The sequence below is a fragment of the Thalassophryne amazonica genome, chromosome 13 (assembly GCF_902500255.1).
Source record: "Thalassophryne amazonica chromosome 13, fThaAma1.1, whole genome shotgun sequence".
NCBI lineage: Eukaryota > Metazoa > Chordata > Actinopteri > Batrachoidiformes > Batrachoididae > Thalassophryne > Thalassophryne amazonica.
In genome coordinates, this window is record NC_047115.1 from 46,708,401 (window position 1) to 46,724,331 (window position 15,931).

Consider the following 15,931-nt stretch of genomic DNA (forward strand, 5'->3'; position numbering starts at 1 on the left):
CGTAACGCATGGTAACAGGTTGCAGCAGTTCCTGAGGACACCTAACACCTCTGCCCTGAATCATCACATTAGTGATCAGCAACCAAGAATGTATACTTCGTGGCATTCATGACTTACCGTTGTTATGTGTAAACACAGCTTAAGAGCCTCTATTCTCCCACATTTCTTGAATAACTCGACCCGCACAAAAAATTCATGCTACGTGGCTCATTATTCATCGTTCATTATTCGGTCTGACCAGGGCTTTAGTGGTTAGCACTGCTGCCTCACAGCAAGAAGGTCATGGGTTCGATTCCCACTTGTGGCCTTTCTATGTGGAGTTTGTGTGGGTTTCCTCCGGGTCCTCTGGGTTCCTCCCACATTTAAAGGCATGCAGATTAAGTGAATTGGAAACTTTATAATTGTCCAGGTCTCCCTTGCAAAGAGATCTTGATCTAAATGGGATTAACCCGGTTAAATAAAGGGTAAATTAAAATTAAAAGCTGGCAGCACTCGAACCCAAATACTGTAATCCCAGAGATATGAATGTCACTACAGAGTCAAGTGAATGTTTCTGTGTTCAGCATTTTCACTGCACACAGACATACAGACACTTCTGATGGCTGAGTGCCATCAAAGGGCTGAGTCACGTTTCCTCTGCCTCATTTGTCCATGGAGTCTTTGTGAACCATTCTTACCCTGGCCCTCGCCTGAGACTAATTTGCCACGGGAGACCCTACCAGGAGCACGAAGGCTCCAATGAACACAGCTCTCAGGTTCATAGAAACACACAAACCTCTCCATTACGATAAGGTGATGGTTCCCGGAGAGGGTGCAAAGAATCACTGCCAGTATTCACACTTGCACTCTATGAGTATTCACACTGCTCGGATGGTTGACAACTCCAGTCACTGAGCAGTAAGTAGCTGTGGCTAGATCCCATTAAAAATGACCCTTGACATATCTGGAACAGGCAATAGTGTAATGCCCCTGCAGTAGCTGTCACAGTCGAAACTGCTCACTTTTCTTTTCCAGAGAGGTACAAGTCCTTTCTTCCAGTGTATTTGGATAATACCTATCTCCCTGATGGAAGCAAAGTTTGTTTGCAATACCAGGATAATGAGGAGTTTGTCCCCCAAAACCATAGATTCCTAGATGGTTTCCTGTCCCCAACTGTTTCACTGCTTTTTCAATCTCACTGAAATTTGGTGGGTGACTGGTGGATCAACCATCAGAGAACTGGCACCAGATATATGTTCAAGATCCTGGCAGGAGTATCAGATATACATCTGGTAAAACTGGTGGGCCCATTGGGACAGTACAGCAAAGTTATATTTAAAGTAATGTAGTGCTTCAGTTCCTCTATAAGCAGGTCGAGGGACAGGAGACCAGCAATGGTTCATCACCAGCTCACATATTCCTTCCCTCTACCCTCATATCCTTCACAGTCCAATTTCTTAACCCTTTATAAGAACCTGGAAATTTTCACAAGCCACACACTATGACACCTCTGTATATTCAGAGTGCCCTCAGAGATGAGACACAACATTTGAATAACTAGTTGTGACTATGTGTTTTAAGTACTCCATCAACCCCCCCCCCCCCCCCCCCCCCCCCCCACACACACACACACACACACTCCAAAGATCTAATCTTGAAGTCCAGTCAGATGAAATGTGGGACACTGAGCAGACTGGATGTCCTTGATACAAGGCCACTCCAGAGGATCCTTGGGTACTGCTTGAATGAATTTATTAAATGAACAAGTACTTAGGGAGACTCAGGTAACTGCAACCTATATTCAATTGAATACACCACAAAGACAAGATATTTAATGTTCAAACTGATAAACTTTATTGTTTGTGTGCAAATATTTGCTCATTTTGAAATGGATGCCTGCAACACGTTTCAAAAAAGCTTGGACAGTGGTATGTTTACCACTGTGTTACATCACCTTTCCTTCTAACAACACTCAATAAGCATTTGGGAACTGAGGACACTAACTGGTGAAGCTTTGTAGGTGGAATTCTTTCCATTGTTGCTTGATGTACGACTTCAGTTGTTCAACAGTCCGGAGTCTCCGTTTTCGTATTTTACGCTTCATAATGCGCCACACATTTTCAATGGGTGACAGGTCTGGACTGCAAGCAGGCCAGTCTAGTACCCGCACTCTTTTACTATGAAGCCACGCTGTTGTAACACGTGCAGAATGTGGTTTGGCATTGTCTTGCTGAAATAAGCAGGGACGTCGATGAAAAAGATGTTGCTTGGATGGCAGCATGTGTTGCTCCAAAACCTGGATGTACCTTTCAGCATTGATGGTGCCATTGCCCATGCCATGGGTACTAACACCACCACCACCACCACCACCCCACCCCCATACCATCACAGATGCTGGCTTTTGAACTTGGTTTTTTCCTCTTTTGTCCAGAGGACACAACGTCCATGATTTTCAAAAACAATTTGAAATGTGGACTCATCAGACCACAGCACACTTTTCCACTTTGCGTCTGTCCATTTCAAATGAGCTCAGGCCCAGAGAAGGTGGCAGTGCTTCTGGATGTTGTTGATGTATGGTTTTCGCTTTGCATGGTGGAGTTTTAACTTGCACTTGTAGATGTAGCGACGAACTGTGTGAACTGACAATGGTTTTCTGAAGTGTTCCTGAGCCCACGCGGTAAGATCCTTTACACAATGATGTTGGTTTTTAATGCAGTGCCGCCTGAGGGATTGAAGGCCATGGGCATTCAGTGTTGGTTTTTGGCCTTGCTGCTTACGTGTAGAAGTTCTCCAGATTATCTGAATCTTCTGATTATATTATGGACTGTAGATGATGGAATCCCTAAATTCCTCTCAATTGAACATTGAGAAACATTGTTCTTAAACTGATGGACTATTTTTTCACGCAGTTGTTCACAAAGTGATGATCCTCACCCCATTTTTGCTTGTGAACAGCAGAGCCTTTTTGGGATGCTCCTTTTATACCCAATCATGACACTCATCTGTTTCCAATTAACCTGTTCACCTGTGGAATGTTCCAAACAGATGTTCTTTGAGTATTCATCAACTTTCCCAGTCTTTTGTTGCCCCGTACCAGCTTTTTTGAAACGTGTTGCAGGCACCCATTTCAAAATGAGCAAATATTTGCACATAAACAATAACGTTTATCAGTTTGAACATTAAATATCTTGTCTTTGTGGTGTATTCAATTGAATATAGGTTGAAAAGGATTTCCAAATCATTGCATTCTGTTTTTATTTACATTTCACACAATGTCCCAACTTCACTGGAATTCAGGTTGTATATGAAAATATCTGAAGTGACTTAATGAACTGTTTAGCAGGGGTGGTGGCCAAGTGATTAGTGCGCTTGGTTTCAGTGCAGTAGGTTCCTGGTTCTAGCCGCACCCTGCCACATTTTTCCATGTAATGTGGAGTTGCGTCAGGAAGGGTATCTGGTGTAAAACATGTGCCAAATCAACATAACAGATCCACCTCACATCTGCTGGTGACCCCAAGTGAAAAACAAGGAAGCAGCTGAAAAGACTTACTTTCATTTTAATTTCTTTGTAATCATGAAGTACAAGTAGCATTTAATCACAACTTTTAAGTTCTGGGAACAATTGACTTTTAAGTTTATGGACTCAAAAAATTGTGGCAACTGACTGCCTCAATATTTTTGAGTTCTACTAACTTATTGGGGTTTACCGTGTACCTGGATGCAGCAGGTAGATGACTCCATTCAGTTGGTGGGGATGGACTGGTTGGGTACCTTGGTGGTTGTCAACCACGACACAGGGCAGTTGTGTAGTGTGGTGGACGCAGCAACATGCAGTACCAAAGTATGTTCCCTGACCTGACCTGACCTGAAGCAAAGCAGGACAATGTTTCCTGTTTGGCAACGGTGGATTTACTTCTTCTGATTATAGTATACTTTTGCACACTGTAGCCCCAGTAGAAGATAACTGTTTGACAGACAGTGCAGATTGATGGACTCAGATATCACACACATTCATATCACACTCATCTCCTCAGTTTGTTATTGGGATGTGGTTAAAAAAAAAAAAATCTTTCATAGGCAGGCCTATTGCGCTCAGCAACTGCTAAGAAGCAAACTTTTATTGCTCGCAAAGTCTAATTTGTCAGTTTTTGTGCACAGAAAGGATTTTCCACAGATGGGGTTGAAGCATCTTTTCTTTCACAGCCCCCACTTTGATATTTAAGAGAAGATGAACATGAACATGTGATCATTCTTAAACCTCCCTGCATCAGGTGACAGCAACACTTGTGATCATACAGTGAGACAAAGGGGGCAAGGTTCACTTTTACAGCCATTATGCAAGACTGCACAATAAAATGCATTTATAGCCCCTCTCTTGCTGCTCCACTGGGGCATTAAAAACACATTCAACAGAAATAAAGGACAATAGACAGGACAACAAAGCATTATAAGAAACTTTCATAAAGATCCAGCAAGCTACTCTATCTGCTGAGATGTGCAAAGTAAGGCATTACGTGGAACACACAACATCAGACACCAACTGCAAGTTGAAGAAAAAAAAGAAAATCAGGTGTGAAACATTTATGAAGAAACGTATCCCAGCACCGTAATATAGCTGTAATTGTGTGCAAAGCCTTGCTAATGTAAGCAGTAACTACATATGATACTATTATTGAAAAGTGCAATAAAACTGGTTTCCAATAAGATGAGATGAATGATTCACTGAGCAGTACTATGGGCTACAATGTGCAGTATTATGTTAAAATACTATAACCAGACCTACTCCACATATGGCTGTGCTCAAACATGAGGAGAAAAGCTGTTCAGATGCTAATGGCACAGTTCCATAGTGTGCATCAGGATCTGAATTTGTAATATTTTATGATGTTATTAGTGATGATACTGTTGACCATCATGCAAAGTGCTGTTTTAAAAGGAATCCCATGTTTAATGTGGGCTGTGTATGACTGCCTGGCTCCCAGCCATACTGCACTTAGGCCACTAAACTAAAAAAAGGGTCAGAGGCGAAGGAATACGTGACTTTACAAAGCTATGGACCCGGCTTTACACGTAGGTCTGTCCCTAGTGAGGATGCTGTCCATACAGGAGAACTGACTAACTAATAAGAATCTTTTATTCGTCTGTCACCTGTCATTATTTCAGCATCTTTTACATGTTCAATGCAGATATTTAAAATTAACTGTCTCAATTTTTATAGTGCATACCTAGATATCATCATGTAATGTTACAAAAATATATTAAAGAATTTAAAAAAAAGAAGACCCTCAGGGTGTTCTTGAAGATGTTGATATGCAAAAAAAAAAAAAACCCAACAAAAAACCTCCCATCCTGTGCACCTATATTCGCATTGTCAATTGTGTTGGTAGCATGGCCCAAGCAGAGGCATACTCTCACGAGCGCCATTAGCTTACATTTTGGCCAAACAGCTATATAGTTTTTGTAAATTCTGTGTTAGTACGCACCCGCAGCCGACGTGCTTGATGAATTCCGGTGTAAAAAGTAGTTCCCAAACAATTCTGTATTTGCGATGAGAGGGCGTTTTCATGGGTAACAAAAACATAAGGAGTATATTTAGCACAAGAACTTGTGTATCTCGTGTGTTTTACGCCTAAATTATCATAAGTCAATATTCTCACACTCATCCAGCAGCATCTTCTCATGTCAGTAAATTCAGCAGTGGGTCAGGCGGAAGTAGTTCAGCGAGCTATCCCACAGTGCTCCAATGACAGCGGCACCCTGAGCAGGTGAAGCAGGGAGTCACCCTTTTGAGTCTGGTCTGCTTGAGGTTTCTTCCTCAAATCATTAGAGGGAGTTTTTCCTTACCACTGTCACCCTTGTGCTTGCTCTAGGGGTTGGTAAGGTTAGACCTTGTGTGAAGTACCTAGAGGCAACTTTGTTGTGATTTGGTGCAATATAAATGAAATGAAATTAGTCAGAGGTAAAACAAGGCCAATTATAATGACATAAGTTTTAATATTCAAGCATATTTAGGTTTCCATCCCCGACCATTTTCAGCCACCAGTGGTCTAAGTTAGGGAAGAGAAAAATAAAGCCAGTCACTTTAAATAGATACATACATTCAAAATGATTAAAAAAATTACAGCAAAAAGTACATATAATTACATGAAATGTAAAGGACCTATTTGCACAGTATGCACACAAAACAGAAATGGTTTGTGCATATAAACCGGAATATGTCTGAATAAATAAAGGCTTTTAATTATTACTGATCTTGCTGTACTTGTGAATGCCGATGACCATTCTCTTGAATTATTCAGGAATTACCTGACTCCTCGAGTTGTACAGGTCTGCCCAAAAATGTAATGGTATCTATTTCAGGCCATTCCATGGAAATCTTGGGCTGGTATTCATAAAACACAAGCTTCACACGAGATGTCCTCCCAATCCTTAGATAGTTTAATCTTAAGACCTCCTTAGGAAGCTGAAAAAAAGCTCATTTTGCTTAATAAATAAGAAAAAAAACTATTTTTATTTGTACATTTTATGGAAATGGAAGGACCTGGAAGCTTATGGGCAGCTCAGTGGATTAGTGGTTAGCACTGTTGCCTCACAGCAAGAAGTTTGTGGGATCACTTCCCACCTGGGGTCTTTCTATATGGAGTTTGCTGTTACAGTTATAAACAATGTTTGTTAGAAATTGTAAGTTTTACCATTACAGTGCTGTCAACAGTTAAATATCAGGGTAAGAAAGATGTCTTTATTTTACTTTTTATAAAACAACTATTTATGTTCATTGATGTAAAGAAAGGATGACTATAAAGTGAGTACAGTGGTCCCTCGTTTATCGCGGGAGTTACGTTCTAAAAATAACCCGCGATAGGCGAAATCCGCGAAGTAGTCAGTGTTATTTTTTACAATTATTATAGACGTTTAAGGCTGTAAAACCCCTCACTCAGTGGTGTAGTCTACGTGGAACGCAGGTAGACGCCGTCTACTCACCTAAAAAGACCCGGAATTTCCGTCTACCCACTTCAAATTGCCCAGAGGAACGTGACGGTGTCAATAAAATGAGCGCTTATTGACTGTAATTTTATATTCTCTCTTTAAAAGACAGCCATCAGGTGTGCATCACTGCAGAGTGCACCGCATGTGTCCCATCCCCATCCCCCCCCCCCCCCCCCCCGCGCGCTCGCTCTGCTAGATAAGAGTTTTAATTGGCTCATAGATAGATGGGGGCTGGGCTACCAGCTAATCAGCGCGAAAGCCGCACACAAACAAGAAGAATGCTAGAGAAAGTATCGATGGTGATTATTACCCAAAAAAATGAAAAGAAAACAGGCCTCGGTTTTAGATTTTTTTGAAAACGTCCACCTGCTGCTTCAGGGCCGATTGATGAAGTTTGCACCCTGAGTGGAGATAAACCTGGCGCTGTCTGTATTGCTGGTAAGTGGGCTATGACAGCTAGTTTTTTTATTTGTTCACTAAGCTAATGGGCCTTAAAACGGTCTAAAAAGCATTATTTTCAATGAGACGTGTTGTTTTTTAGATGCGTCAGAAGCGTCGCGTCAAAAGCCGAGCTAAACCGACGCTTCTGACGGGAGCGCGCATTGCCGCTTGTCAGCAGTCTGACACATCAAAGTTCAATCCAAACCAACTTTCGATGCTCTGAGCTGTGACGTACCTTTGCGTTGTCCAATAGGAATGACATGTCAGGCCAAAACACGGAAGACTAGTGGCAGAAACCACTGATCTCTACAAAACAAAGGTGTCACAGGACTGCTCATTTATGGAGCAGTTTTCTGAAGAAAAATCCTTGGAAATGTTTTTTGTTGTTGTTTGTTACCTCAGAATTTCTGATTACTGTTAAAAAAAAGTTTAGAACACTTGTAATTAAAATATCTAAATGAATCAATAAATGGTTCTTTAGAAACCTTTCATCTGTAAATTAAAACCACCTGTTATTTCAGATTAGATCATTTCTTGTTTAACATAAGGAACCTCGGACATTTATTTTTAGACAAAATAACATGGAAATTTGTACATTTTTTTAAAGTCTGGTAGATTATTTATATCTCATTTCAACCAGAAAAACAGACACTGTAAATAAATACAAATGTTTATTATAAATGCAACAGGAAATAATTTAACAATGACTGCAGTGATTTTAAAGTAGGATTTCTGTGACATAAACCTCATGATGAATTTTTTAATGGTCATTTCAACTTGTAATTTCGCCAAAATATGTAACTGCTTTTAATGTTGTTATCAGGACAGAGTCATTTCTAAAATATGAATTTGAGCACAATAAGTGGAGAGCTTCTACTCGTGCAAATGTCTTTTGACTTTGATTCGTGGACATTTTTAATGATCCGTTCATTTGTTGTTAAAATATAAAATGAGATAGCTTTTTAAAAAATAATAGTTTTGCCCGTAATCTACAGATATCTCTTGAGCTTGAGTCCCGTTGGCTATTGGATAGTGTAGTTTTAAAATGACTGGAACTGGTAAGTGACATACTCTCCGGTATTATGATGGTGGTTCGGGCAACTGGTGAGGATGGCCACAAAGCCTACAGGTTCCAGTCCCCCATCTGGACCTGATGATGGACTGTCAACTTCAACAGACATTGTGGTAGGAGGCATGAGGCTATGCAGCCAGTGCAGGCTCATGTGTGTGTTCTGTTTTGTTTATGTGTCTAAACTGCCCACAAACAACGTGGGGGCATGCGGATTATATGAAGGGTGAATCTTGCAGCTGCTTAATTTGACAGTACAGGCTCATATCCGCTACTAAATAGAGGGAGGAAAAGAGAACTCTTGCAATATAGTTAGTTGGGAGGCAATAATCTGCTCCTTATTATTGTTAAGAGAACTTTTCTTTCTTAATAACAAGGAGTCACAGTCACTTTTTTTTTTGAGTGACTGTGACTTAAAGTTGTCTTATTTACTGTTAAACAATACACAGTAGAATAGAATAGAATAGAATAGGCTTTATTGTCATTGTACAAGTGATACAACAAAATTGCAGTAGCTTGCATATGATACTTTTGGCTGGATTTAAACATTGTTTATTCCTGCTTTATGACCTGATTAAATTTCTTTGTTAAATTAGGTTTTCAGATGCCAAAAAATAAATGTATTTGATCTTTGTATTTTTTTAATCTTTCTTTTAGATTTACTGTTGTATACTGTATTTTGCAATTGGTGCAAATTACTTACTTACATTCTGACACATTTCTCACATTTATAGTGGCAAATATAGAATATAAATGATCAGATGGAAAGTATAGATCTATTTGTTGTTATGGTGTTAAAAATGTTAATAACCGGGGGCGCATACGCACAGGGTTGATGACAGGCAAAAAACACAGTCTACCCACTTCAAAAATGTAGACTACACCACTGCCCTCACTACACACTTTATACACTTTTCTCAAACAGGCATTAACATTTTCTCACTTTTCTCTCGTGTGTAAACGCTCTCAAAGTTCAAACAATAGAAAAACAAGACCAACCTGTTTTCAGGCCCAAACATTTGTTTGAGAAATAAAAATAGAACGTTTTCCTATAAATAATTATGATGGCTTTTAGAACTAATGAATTTAATTTTAACGATTAACCTACGAGGTTGGACACATAAGAAATTATTAATAGTGACTGACCAGTATTTTACAGTTCCTCTGATCGCGCCTCTTCGTCTGAGTGAAGAACACAGTTATGGGTAGTTGTTGGCGCTCTTTTTTCTTCTGGGCGAGAAGATTCTTATAAACAGACACACAGAACACAATGCGCGTGTTCTCCCTTCGCAGTGCCGCGACCGGCCTACTTGATGAGGACACAGAACACAATGCGCTGTAAAAAAAAAAAAAAAAGCATGCAAAATTGGACTAAAAAAATCCGCGAAACTGCAAGGCCACGAAAGGTGAACCGCGCTATAGCGAGGGACCACTGTATTGTCAAAACGGGTTATCATTTTCATGTTGTGGTGGCAGGGGGGTGTTGTTGGCAGCTGCTGAGAGTAACTAATAAAGTAACTAGTAATCTAACTTAGTTACTTTTAAAACTGAGTAATCAGTAAAGTAACTAAGTTACTTTTTCAAGGAGTAATCAGTAATCAGTAATTGGATTATTTTTTCAAAGTAACTGTGGCAACACTGCCTGCAATTAGCTGATAAACACATACTCACAGAGGACCCGATTTACTTGAAAATAAGCTAAATTCAGAGCCAGCTACACGCTAATCGCCAATAGTGACCAGCCTATGCTAACTGGCTAGCTGCTACCACTATGCTAATCAGATAATAACTTAGCTTCAGTGAAGGGAACAATACTGATATTTCTTCAGAAAAGTTATTGTTTTGTCAGTTTTGGGGGGGGTATACTTTTTATATTCAGCAAAGTGCAGTTTGAAGCAACTTGCTTTGAAAAAAGTGACAGTAAATATATTGTTAAAACATTCCATCTTTGCCATTCACTGCATCATGAATACCTGTTACCAGTATTCATGATGTTTATGGATGGGATTTCAAGGCACAGTCAGAGATTGGAGGGTGTCCAGTTTGGTGACCTCAGAGTTGCACCTCTACTTTTTGCAGATGATGTGATTCTGTTGGCTTCATCAGGCTGTGACCTCTGATGCTCACTGAGCAGCTTTGAGGCAGAGTGTGAAGCGACTGGAATGAGAATCAACACCTCCAAATCTGAGATCATGGTAGTCTGCCGGAACAGTATGGACTGTCTGCTCAGGTTCAGAGGAGAGTCATTGTCCCAAGTGGAGGAGATTAACTATTTCATGATCTTGTTCACAACTGGGAGCCAGTTGGAGCATGAGATGGATAGATGGATTGTGGTGGCATTTAATGTTTTATGGATGCTGTACCTGATCATTTTGGTGAAGAAAATGCTGAGCCAGAAGGTGAGACTCTCAATTTAGTCATAAATTTGCGCTCCTGTCCTCATGTATGATCATGAATTTGGAGTAATGGTAAATGGTAAATGGACTGCATTTATATAGTGCTTTTCCATCTGCATCAGACGCTCAAAGCGCTTTACAGTTATGCCTCACATTCACCCCAATGTCACGGTGCTGCCATACAAGGTGCTCACTACACACCGGGAGCAATAGGGGATTAAAGACCTTGCCCAAGGGCCAAAAGAATAAGATCACATATACAAGCGGTGGAAATGAGATTCCTCCATCGGCTATCTGGGCTTACACTCCTGGACAGGGTGAGAACCTTGAATATCTGGGAGGGATTCGGGGTACAGCCGCTGCTTATTTGCATCGAAAGGAGCCAGCTGAGGTGGTTCGGGCAACTGGTGAGGATGGCCCGTGGTTGTCTCCCTAACAAGGTGTTCCAGGCACGTCCAGCTGGAAGGAGGGACTATATTTCCCAGCTGTCTTGAGAACATCTTGGGGTCTCCAGGAAGAGTGAGACGACTTGGCTGAGGATAGGGAAGTGTGGTCTGAGCTGGTTGGGCTACTGATGCTGTGACCTGGTTAAGCGGCAGAAAATGTAGTTATGAATAAATAAAATATCTCTTGTACTTTATTCTGCTACAATATGCTAAATTATTTGATATCATATATTTGATAGAAAACATTTTGTCTGTTTTTCTCACATATCCACTAAGTTGTTGTTGCCTAACAACTTAATTCATCTTTTCCCATTTGTGATTTGCCTGCAAAATCTTGCTCAGTTGAAACAGCTTTCTCTTTCTTATAGCTCTGCAAGATTTTTATAGTACCATCTCAATGATAAGCATTCTGTCACCTACACATTTTATGCCATAAAGTCGGATGTGGGTGGATGTTTCATAGAATGAATAATATAAGAACACCCTTATCCAAAAAGTACAATTTATGACCACTACGATTTGACAGTGAAATAAATACGTTAGATTGTTTTAAAGGGCTTTTTTAAACACATTCAGTTAAAGTGTGATAGTTCCATTGAAATGATGCTTCTTACATGCAAAATCTGAGTCCTGTTTCATTTTGATTACTGCTGTGTAACAAGAGGACATCACACATTCACCAGCGTTAAAGACCGACTCAACTCTCACAGAGCAGAAACATTATGAAATAAAGTGTGATGAGACTCAGATTATGTGAATTACAATATACAGTATATTATAGCACCAAAGGGAATATTCCCAGAGTTGATTTAATTTATACTTTCTACTGAAGAGTCTGCTTTTTACTGCACTCTGCTGGTGGTAAATGGCTAACACAGTATTTAGAGGCACAGATGAAGCTCAAAAAGACAAAAAGCAACAATCATATTTATTGGCACATAGAGAGGACAACTTGAAGTGGAATTTTTTTCCGCGCTCTCAAATTTCTACAATTCCTAATTATCATTGATTATTAATCATGTGAACTGCTGGAGGGGTTTTTCTATTTCTGTAATGATTTGATTTATGCTTTCAATCACAGAACTTAAAATATGTTCCAAAAATAAAATAGAAGTAAACCAATTTTGTATAATCAGAATATGTGGCAAATGTCCAGCATTATTCAACAACAACAAATAAAATTTTATCATACTATTATTTGAGAAACACGTGTCTGTTGTTTGTTGGTTTGTGTGTGTCTTTCTGTGTTCCACTATTCCTCTGAGGTGATTGGGCCAATTTGCACCCATCTTTCTGTGTGCATGTAGGTTGACCCCAGAATTTTCCTTAAGCAGACTGTTTTGTCAGGCCATTGTGGTCAAAAGTCAAGTTATGATTTTGTTTATTTTATTTGTTTGTTTCAATCTGATGTCTACAAAACATGGGGTACATATATAGGTGGGTCCTTGAATTTCTCAGGTAACATCAAATCAAAGTAAGTTAAGTATGTCACTCCAGTTTGCATCAAACCTGGCTCGCTAATCATTAGGGTCAAGGTCACGTCCGTCTCTCTGTTTGTTGGTCTACTCTCAGCTCCTTTTGCGGATTTTGACCATCTTTGATCTGTGGCCCAGAAATTGCCATAACAAAATAATAATTTTGGCAAAGGTCAGAGTTAAGGAATTTGATTTTTATCCCAGTTTTATCCAAACGTGGCACACACTTAAGCCCCTTTCACACCGGGCCTGCGTCGAGTTGTATTGTGCTGCATATCTAGTACGCAGGAATGGCTGCGTAAGATGCGTTTGGGGGGGAGCTTGGCAGGAATGGCTGCATAAGTTGTGTGTAGGGGGGTAAGCTTGGCTCCATGACGCTATTTTTACAGACTGCCTGGACACGCAGATGGATTTGATACATTGGAAAAAGTCAGAATACATTACTTCCAGGAGTTAATGGACTTAATTTAACGTGACACAATCGTGAGAGAACTTAAGGAGGTGAAGGCGGAGCTGCAGCTGGCGATCGCATACGTCATCTGTCCGTGAGGAGTTGTAGTGGATGTGGACATGTCCTCTCACTGGCGGTCTGTCCGTGAGGAGTTATAGTGGACATGGAAGCTTGACCCACCTCTTCTTCTTCCATGGTTTTGAAGCTTCACTGCCAGCAAAGTCCAGCGGGATGAATAAAATTTAGCAATGCAGGTATGTACTGACGAAAAAGCTAAAAGGATTTTTCGCCCTGGCGTAGGGTTGTGTGCAATTGCGGAGGCTTGGTGTACAGTAGGGCAATGTTGCATAGACTTACATACAGTAGCTGAGTGTTGTGTAGACTTGCGTAGAGCACTGCGTCCAGTGCACTACACCAAAAGTCAGCGAAAAAATTAAATGTTTCATTTTTGCGTCCATTTCGCGAACCTCTTTGCGTCCCTCAGCATATTACTACGTAGGGCTGCATAAACTCATCGTAGTCGGTACGTCACATTATGGCCTGGTGTGAAAGGGGCTTTAGGTGGATTTCAAAATTGCCCTGGCATGGTCAACCAGAGGTCAATCATTTGGACGTGGTCAAGGTCATTGGGGTCAAATATCAGATTGCTGTTGCGAGTTATTGATAACCTTTGATAATGTAGCTCAGTAGGGAAAGGAGCTGAGCTACCAGTTTGTAGACCTGAGTTCAATTCCTCGTCATGAGACCTGTTTGTATCCATGGACAAGACACTTCATCTGCGTTGTCTCATTCCACCCAGCTGGAAATAAATATCAGCCTTGGATGATAAAGTAACCCGAGTTGGCATGGGGTCCTGTCCAGGAGGCGTCCTAGACTTAAAATCTAGGAATAAGCCTCCAGGTCTAGTTTTTACTTCATTGCTATAAAGGACATTACCAAAAAAAAAAAAGACTTCTTCCAAGATTATTCTTCCAAGAATCACCTAGATGACTTTAATGTTGAACCAGAACATGAGGGTGTTTTTTTCCTGACCACTGCCAGTAATGGGATGGGTAATGTATAGATTCCAGACCTGGCTTGTGTTAGATATATTTGTATGTTTAACTATTATATTGTTATTTTGCTTTCTTTGCTATTTGTTTTGGTATTACGTACTTATTTTACTTAAAGGATTGTATTTTTAGTTTGATATACTTTTCGTCTGTTATTTGTTTGAATGTGCATGTCGTACTGGGTTGAACCCATTTTATCCCTCCAAACAAAGACATTCAGGTTACAATATAAATCATATGTCCCATTATCGCGCGGGTCATGGGCAGAGGAGCAGTACCTCCCCTGAATGCCCACGGGGACCAATAAGGGAAGGATTTTGTGAAATAAGGTCAACCTTTGCTATGCCCATGTTGTGCTTTATAAAAACTGTTTGTGTCCATTGTTCATGGTTCTGAACGGATGGATCTCCTGCGTGAGAGAAGTTCTTCAGAATCCAGGCCTGTTTTTTTCCACTGTGACAGTGAATAAATTTAAAAGTATGAAATAGTTTGATTTTGTACTTTTTGAGGGATTGCATTACAGTAAGAGCCGGGGGAGTGTGAACTGATGCCAAAAGAAAAGAAACACATTTAAAGTGTTCCACTTTAGTTGTATGGTTTAGAAAGGAAACCAGTAACATAATAATAAGGGAATAACCCTGTTGTGTCTGATGATGTTCATGCTGGTTATACGGTCGCAAATTGAGTTTTACCAGCGACGCGTAAGCGGAGCCCATATAACAGCATGAACATTTGCAAATCATAAGACACAAGGGGGTTATTCCATTCTAATCCAATTCCATCTTTGCACGGTTTATTTTTCTGTAGGTAATTCGGTCGGCGAGGCTTACCGGCGAGGCAGCGTCGCTCCAACAGCGGTCAGGGCGCGGAGTAATCCATCAAACGTGAAAATCCATCAAATGTGAAACGGCAATTCTGTATCAGAATCCACATCGATACTTTCATATGGTAGCTTAAATTCACCCATGTTGGCGGTGGCGGCGACAGTACGCGACTTTCTCTCGCTCTCAGTTAACAGCTAGCAGCTCGTGCGGCCGGTGTTCTGTCAAATTGTGTGTCTCATCGCATAAATGGACAGTTCTGCGTCCCGACAATACTGCGCACGGGTGCACATGAGCATGTGCACCCGTGCGCAGTTGCATGGAGGACAGGAATGATATTCGACAGGAATGACATCTCGTCAGAACATCGGTCAGGGCACGGAGTAAGACATCCAAATGTGAAATGGCTGAATATTTTGCCACCATTGCCCCGATATTATATGGTCTGAAATCTCACCAATCTAACCAATCAGATTTGCGGAAAAAATGTAATTGGATTAGAATGCGTCTTTGATACACAAATTTTAGGCCCCAAAATCAGAATGTTGGGATGGGCCTTTCAGTAGGTCCTATCTTTTTGCACCAGTGTGCTTGACTTTTTCTTCCTCACTTTATTCTCTGGTTGTCTCACTGACTATATGTTCTGCAATACTGTCGGCCCCATAATTACTGTGTCATTGGCACAGTTTTTGTAATTGTAATTTTACCTCTGTACACCACCACAATAACTGAAATGACACAATAAAATGTGCTTGTATTGCAAACTTCAACCTTTAATTAAGGCAAAAACGTGGGATTAAACAGCCATTTACAT